Genomic DNA, 7,615 nt, shown 5'->3' with positions numbered 1-7,615 from the left:
GAGGGAGAGAATCTTCAAGCAGACTCCCCACTGAGTGGGGAGCTCTTCGTGAGGCTTGATCTCACAACCCATGAGATCATGACCTGAGCCAAAACCAAGAGTCGGACACTCAACCAACTGAACCACCCAGGTGCCTCAATTATTCCAAGTTTTTTAACTAGATTAACTGAATGAACAGATTTTCCATTTACTGAAATGGGGAAGACAATGGGAAGAATGGGTTTGGGAGTTGGACACCTACCCCCTCTGCAAGCTGGGAATTTGAAGTAAAAGCCAGGATTGAGAAAAAAAAATGTGGGATTGTCAATGTGCACATAACACATGGTTATGGACTTTATGAGATCATTAAGAGATGAGGGTAAATTGAGAAGGGAAGAGGTCCAAAGCTGAATCTGGGGACTCTAACATATGGAGGTCAAAGAAAGGAAATTTACAGCAAAGGAAACTGTTGCACAGTCATCAGTAAGTTAGAAAGAGAACCGAGAGAGTGGTGTCCTAGAAACTAAGAGGAGAAAACAGCTATAGAGGAAGACAAAATCAATGGATCAAATGCTGTTGTGAGGTTGAATAAAATGTGTTCTGAGACTTACAGTCACTGATGACCTTGACAAAATCCTGGCTGGGGTGGTTTCAAGACTGAATGACAGGAGAGGAGGTAGAGACAGTGAGTATAGATAATTTTTTCAAGAAGTTTTTATGAAACAGAGAACATAGTATGAAGTGTAACTAGAGGGGGAAGTGGGGTCACATTTTTCTTTTTATAATGTGAAATATTATAGCATATTTATGAGACTGATCTAGTAATGAGGAAACATTTGATGAGGTAAAAGCAAGAGGGGACATTTCCTTATTTGATGTCCTTAGGTGGGTGAAAGGGGATTTGACCTGGTGCAAAAGTTAGCCTTAGCTGGGAGCTAAGGGTTGTCTATCAAGGACCATGTATAATCCCTCTGCAGTAATAGAAGGGAAGTCAGAGTCCGGAGAGATGTGGTGAGGAAATCATATGGAAGTTCTCACAGTAAAGTTTCTCACTGAGGGGTGCCTGAGTGGCCCAGTCAGTTAAGAATCTGCTTTTGGTTCAGGTCATGATCCCAGGGTCCTGGGATCAAGTCCCACATTGGGCCCCTTGCTCAGCAGGGAGCCTGCTTCTCCCTTTCCTTCTGCTTGTCACTCCCTGTGCTTGTGCTCTCTCTCTCTGTCAAATAAATAAATAAAATCTTAATAAAAAGTTTCACACTGAAATGGGTAGCAAGTTCATGAACTGATTTGGTAGAGAGGGAAGGAAGTTAAAGAGAAAGTGTGACCACTCGAGTAGGAAATGCAGGAGGGTTCTCCGGAAGCACTACAGGCCTACTTGAGGTTAGGTATTAGGAATTTCTTCTTCTTCTTCCTTTTTTTTTTAAACAGCCTACAGCACTTAGCATTCCCAAGCAATCTCCCATCCAAGTACAAACCAGACCTGACCCTGCTTACCACCTGAGAACAGATGGGATCAGGCGTATTCAGGGTGGTATAGCCATAGACAAGAATTTATACTGAGACTAGTCAACATATTTATGACTCTTCACCACGCACATTCAACTAGGTGTTCAGTGGGTGGAGAGTTGGATTTACTAAATGTGATGGTTAATTTTATGCGTCAGCTTGATTGGTCTAAGGATACACAGAGAGTTGGTAGAACACTTCTGGGTGTATCTATGGGGTGTTTCCAGAAAAGGCTAGCATACAAATTGGTGAACCCCAATATAAGTAGGCCTCAGCCAATCTGTTGAAGGTCTGAATAGAACAAAAAGGCAGGTAAAGGTTGAATTCACTCTCTTTCTGCTTGAGCTGAGAGATCCATATTTTTCTGCCCTCAGACATCAATGCTCCTGGTTCTTGGGCTTTGGGACTCAGATAATTTATGCCATCAGCACCCTGATTCTCAGGCTTTTGGATTTGAATTGAATGACACCACCAGTTTTCCTAGTTCTTCAACTTGCAAATGGTAGACGGTGGGACTCGTTAACCTCTACAACTGCACGAGCCAATTCCTATAATAAATCTTTTTATATATCCCTCTATACATATCCTATTGTTTCTAACTAATACACTAGAAGGGAAAGAGAGACAAGGTGGTTGAGGGTGTATGATGGGGGTGATAAAAATAATGGCCCATAGCACTAAGCTAGGTAAGCGGGGAAGTGAAACAGTGCAGTTATGGATAAAAACATAGTCTAGGGTATGTCCTGAGAGTATGTGACTGAGCTAGAGTGGAAAACAAGATTGGGAAGTATAAGCTAAGAGATTGAAAAGCTAGCAATCGGAAGATTTATTAACATAGATATTGAAATTGCCAAGTAATATGTCAAGAATAGTATAGGAGAAATTGACAGTGGCCAGGTACTAATATTCTTCAAATCATGTGAGGGAAGATCCAGGGGTCTGTGATGGCTACAACAATGAGGAAGAGAGGGTAGTGAAATCTGAGGGTGTAATTTTCAAGACAAGATTTTTTTTTTTTAGGAAGAAAGTAAGGATAATGTTACAGAAGTGGCACTGAGGAGCAGGCAGTGCTCCACTGTCTACACCCCAGTATAGATTTAAACTATCTAAGCTCCATTGTAGTTAGTTCCATCTGGACTCCAGACGCAGGTACAAGGGCTGTGGGAAATGAAAACAGCCACCATTTGAGGGGGCTAACGGGAGCAAGGTATTCTCAGGAAAGAGCCAGTTTCAATTAGAGCAACAAGGTGAAAAGGGATATTCAGAGAAGAGGTGTTTATGGGTGGTTGGGTTGATGGTGCACTGGGTTCCAGAAAGCACGTTTGAAGGTTTTTGGAAATTAGAGAAGGGTGGGAAATGGAATTCAACTAAGGGATGTGCAGAGCTGTGTGGAGATGACGGTGATTGGAAACGATCTTAGGCTTCAGGTGGTGACGAACATAAACACGGACATCGGAAATGATGGCATTGGTCCTTGTGGTCTCAAAGCAGAGCACGATGGTAAGAATCTGAGCATTAAAGTGGAAGGAGGGGAGAGGATGTGACACGACTGTGTGGCGCTCTGGGCATATTTGGGCAATTCACTAGCAAAGCTCTTGACTCTTAGTTTCTTTGTTGAAAGAGTTTTAATTACGGATTCAATTTCTTTACTAGATATAGGGCTATTCAGATTTTTTTATTTCTTTTTGTGTTGACTTTTTCTAAGTTGTATTTTTCAGGGAATTTGTCCATTTCACCTGATTTTTTCAGATAAAATTATTATTTGACTATTGACATCGTTTATAATAGCTTCTTACTATCTTTTTAGTGTTTATAGAATTTTTTTAAGTTTATTTATTTATTTTAAGTAATCTCTACACCCAATGTGGGGCTTGAACTCATGACCCCAAGATTGAGAGTCACATGCTCTTCTAACTGAGCCAGCCAGGCACCCAAGTGTTTGTAGATTTAATAGTGATGTTTCCATTTTCATTTGTTGTATTGGTAATTTGTGTTTTTTCTTTACTTGATCAGTCTTGCTAACAGTTTATTAATTTGATTAATCTTTTCGAAGACCTAACTTTTGTCTTTGTTAATTGTCTCATTACATATATGCTTTCTCCTTCACTGTTTTGCTCTTATTTTATTATTTTCTTTTTTCTACTTGTTTGGGTTTAATTTGCTATTCTTTTTCTTGATTTAGAAGTTATATCACAGATTTTCAACCTTCCTTCTCTTCTCATAAATGTGTTTAGAGCTATAAATTTTCTGCTTAGCACTGTGTTAGCTGCATTCTACAAGTTTTGATATATCATGTTTTCATTGTTCTTCTGATAAAATATTTTCTGATTTCACTCATAATTTTTTGTTTAACTCACTGGTTATTTAGAAGTATGTCACTTAGTTTCTGGACATTGGGAGATTTTATAGCTGTCTTTCTGTTCTTGAGTTGTAATTTAATTACCTGAGGTCAGAGAACATACACTGCATGGAGTGAATCCTCTGGTTATTCTTGCACGGAATCTTTTCCCGAGCTGCTTGGAGACAGATCTTACAAGCAGAAACCATACAATTTAGTAGTGGATTGGTTGGTGGTTGTTGAGACAAACGAAGGAGTCAACTCTATAAAGGTGATGTTTTTTGTTTTTTTTATGGTCCTTGGCACTTTCTATCTTATATTAGAATTATTTAGGACTCTATGAGTGAGAGTCAGTCTTTCTAAAACTTATTTGGTCATGAAATTTTCAGAATACTTTGGAAAACTCTAAACTAGACCGTCTAATATAGGGAGGGCATCTTATATTAAGAATAGTTCATATGGTAAATTCCATAGTTATGGAAACCTCTCTTTAAGGCAATTTGCTTTTTCCTTTAGGGCAGAGTTTATATCTGTTGTTGTTGTTGTTGTTGTTGTTGTTGTTGTTGTTGTTGCTCTTCTTCTTCTTCTTCTTCTTCTTCTTCTCCTTCTCCTTCTCCTTCTCCTTCTTCTTTTTGGTAACCCTTCACTTTATTTAGGACACATCTAGTAGATATTTATTGAATGAATGTGTTTGCTAACATAGGTCAAAAAAATATTTGAGCAGCCAGTAAGTAGAGCTTAATGCTTGGAGGTCAGGTTTACCCTGTAAAGTTGCTGAGATGTATAAAAAACAAACACGAAGTGGAATAAATATAGAAAGCCCTATTGAAAAACAAAATTCAACCAAATACATTTGAAGATCTAATTGGCTTTACTAAATGATTCATGACTTCAGCCTTATCTCATCTAGCCACATAAGGTCATCGTCAGCCTTGCAGCAGGGGAAGGTTTCAGCCTATCCGGAAAACACACATACAAAAACAGGAGCATACTGGTAACCCCTACTAAGTGGCAATTGAATAAAGTCCAGCTGTAGGTGTTAAAGTGTCCAGATGGAGGAGGTTTGAGGTCTCTAGGGACAAAAATAGTTTTTCTAGGATTATGGACCTGAAGGTCAGACATTGGTGGTAGACTATTTTTGCAATTTTATAGAAGTCTCCCCACCAATGTCTATTCATAATTTGAGTCATCTTAAATGTTCTGTGGTGGGTGAAGGAATGCAAAACCAGAAAAATGGAGTTCCTCAGGGAAGAGGAAGAACCCAGCAGCCATCTTGGGTTTCCCATAGCCCCGACTATTCTTTTTCCACCTCACCCCTCAGGTGTTTTAAGTGTTTTTATTAAGAATACTTTTTTCAAAGTAGCCACATATGAAAATATATTTAGTTTTTTTTTTTTTAAGATTTTATTTATTTATTCAACAGAGATAGAGATAGCCAGCGAGAGAGGGAACACAAGCAGGGGGAGTGGGAGAGGAAGAAGCAGGCTCATAGTGGAGGAGCCTGATGTGGGGCTCGATCCCATAACGCCGGGATCACCGCCTGAGCCGAAGGCAGACGCTTAACCGCTGTGCCACGCAGGCACCCCTGTATTTAGTATTTTTTAAGGAAATTAGCATTAAACTTTTTTTATCTTGACAGCACGTTTCAGAGAGAATATATTTGATACAAAATGGAAGATCAAAGACGACTTTATTCACGCATTTGTTTGTGGAAGGCTAAATTATGCATAGTAAATTGGCATAATGAAGTCACATGGTAATTTGAAATTTATGATCACTTGGGTGTACTGGTTAAAGTTTGTCTTCCTTCTCTGTGAAAGAAAGGAAGGGAGGGAAGGAGGGAGGGAGGGAGGGAGGGAGGAAGGAAGGAAGGAAGAAAAAGAAAGAAAGGAAGGTAGGTTTCTGTTTTTTAGCAAAGTCAAGTGTACATAAAGAAAGGGCTTTGCTTACTCTTAAGTAAAGTCCACAAAACTAGTGTAGAAGTAGCATTTCTAGACAAACATTGCTTGGGCTAATACAATTGAATTCCTAGTATAATAAGTGAATGTATTATTTTGTTGTTATATATATATTTTAAATGTATTCCTTTTAAGTAGTCTCCATGACCGATATGGGATTCAAACTCAAGACGCTGAGATCAAGAGTTCCATGCTCTCCTGAGTGAGCCAGCCAGCTGCCCAAGTGAATGTATTTTTTAAAAGCAGATATTGGTATATATTCAGAACTTGAAGGATATATAAAATCAAAATAACATGACTTTTTGACAGAGAAAAGAAGAGTTATTTCAGGATAGTGAAATAGCATTGACTAGGATTTAGATATAAGAAGTCCCGTATGACAGCCCTTTTGTTTCCCCACCTTAATTTCCAAATGCAGGAGTAGACCATTGTCATGTTACAAGGACATCAGGATGTCAAAAGTCTGGCAATGAAAGGCCTTTTTTTTGCAGAAGCAGAATGGACTTCATCCACACATGTCATCATCTTACAGTATAAAGAGAGCTTAGTTATTACTTATTTGACAATGTTTCCCATGTAATTTACATATCAAATGAGCCTCATTAGTTTAACAAATCCCTTGAAATATTCCAGGTCAAAAAGGTTTCATTTACAATTTGATCTTGGGAAGTTTGTCAAAAATATTTAAAAAAGGTTTTAAAGCACTTACCTAAATAGTATCACAGATTATTATGAAATTTAATACTTAAAAGGTAAAAAAAGTTCACAATCTCATCAAAAGCAAACCAAAAGTCTGTGAAAACTTTGTCCTTTTAACAGAGACAAAAACAAATTCTAATTTTGTACCAGCTTACTTTTTATATTAGACCTCTTTTTTTTTTTTTTTTAAAGATTTTTATTTATTTATTTGACAGAGATGGAGACAGCCAGCGAGAGAGGGAACACAAGCAGGGGGAGTGGGAGAGGAAGAAGCAGGCTCCTAGCGGAGGAGCCTGATGTGGGGCTCGATCCCATAACGCCGGGATCACTCCCTGAGCCCAAGGCAGACACTTAACCGCTGTGCCACCCAGGCGCCCCTTAGACCTCATTCTTAAATAAATCCATTTTAATTATAGCCAGCTTGACCACACATTAAAATTCCTTTCAAAGATTCCTTTCCACAAACCTCCTACAAATTTCTTTTCTACATCCTGATTTTGTCCTATGTTTTTCCTTTTTTTTTTTTTAAGATTTATTCATTTATTTTAGAGAGAGAAAGCGTGTGCACACATGAGTGGGGGGAGGGGCAGAGGGAGACAAGCATACCCCTGCTGTGTGGGGAGCCCAACTGGCCAGGGAGCCCTGAGATCATGACCTGAACAGAGATCAAGAGCCAGCTGCTCAACCCAGTGAGCCACCCAGGCGCCCCCTATGTTTTCCCTCTTTAAACAACCAGCTGCACTTCAGGACAAAATTATTCTTTCCCTCAACAAACAATGCGTCTGCATTTGTCTTACCTCCTCCTACTGAAAACACCTCCTACGTTCCTGGCATACAGAGATGTTTCTCTTACTATTTTTAGTGGCTTTAATTACATATATTAATTAGACTTCTTAACCCTTAGGAACCTTACTTTCTAGTGAAAACTAAGAAGTAAACAATTACGAACTGTCTGATATACTTGAATTCTTTAAATTTGCCCATTTATGAGCACATTTCATGCTTTCTAGAAGCATATGCCTTTTTCAATCTTCCAATATAGCACTAACATGTCCAAGAATTTTTTACTTTCTCTGTAACAAGAAGCCAAAAGTAGATAAACTTATGTTCAGGAATTTATGTTTCAATATTTTGT

The 7,615-nt window shown here is 38.7% G+C and overlaps 1 pseudogene; it reads right to left on the bottom strand.

Moving 5' to 3' along the window:
- Window positions 1–1,405: 1,405 nt before the first annotated feature.
- LOC123800754 (5S ribosomal RNA) lies at window positions 1,406–1,524 on the bottom strand (annotated as a pseudogene).
- Window positions 1,525–7,615: the final 6,091 nt, after the last annotated feature.

This window comes from Ursus americanus, chromosome 26 (genome assembly GCF_024610735.1).
Source record: "Ursus americanus isolate L20-20 chromosome 26, mUrsAme1.1.p, whole genome shotgun sequence".
Lineage (NCBI taxonomy): Eukaryota > Metazoa > Chordata > Mammalia > Carnivora > Ursidae > Ursus > Ursus americanus.
This window is presented reverse-complemented; position numbering and strand designations above follow the sequence as displayed.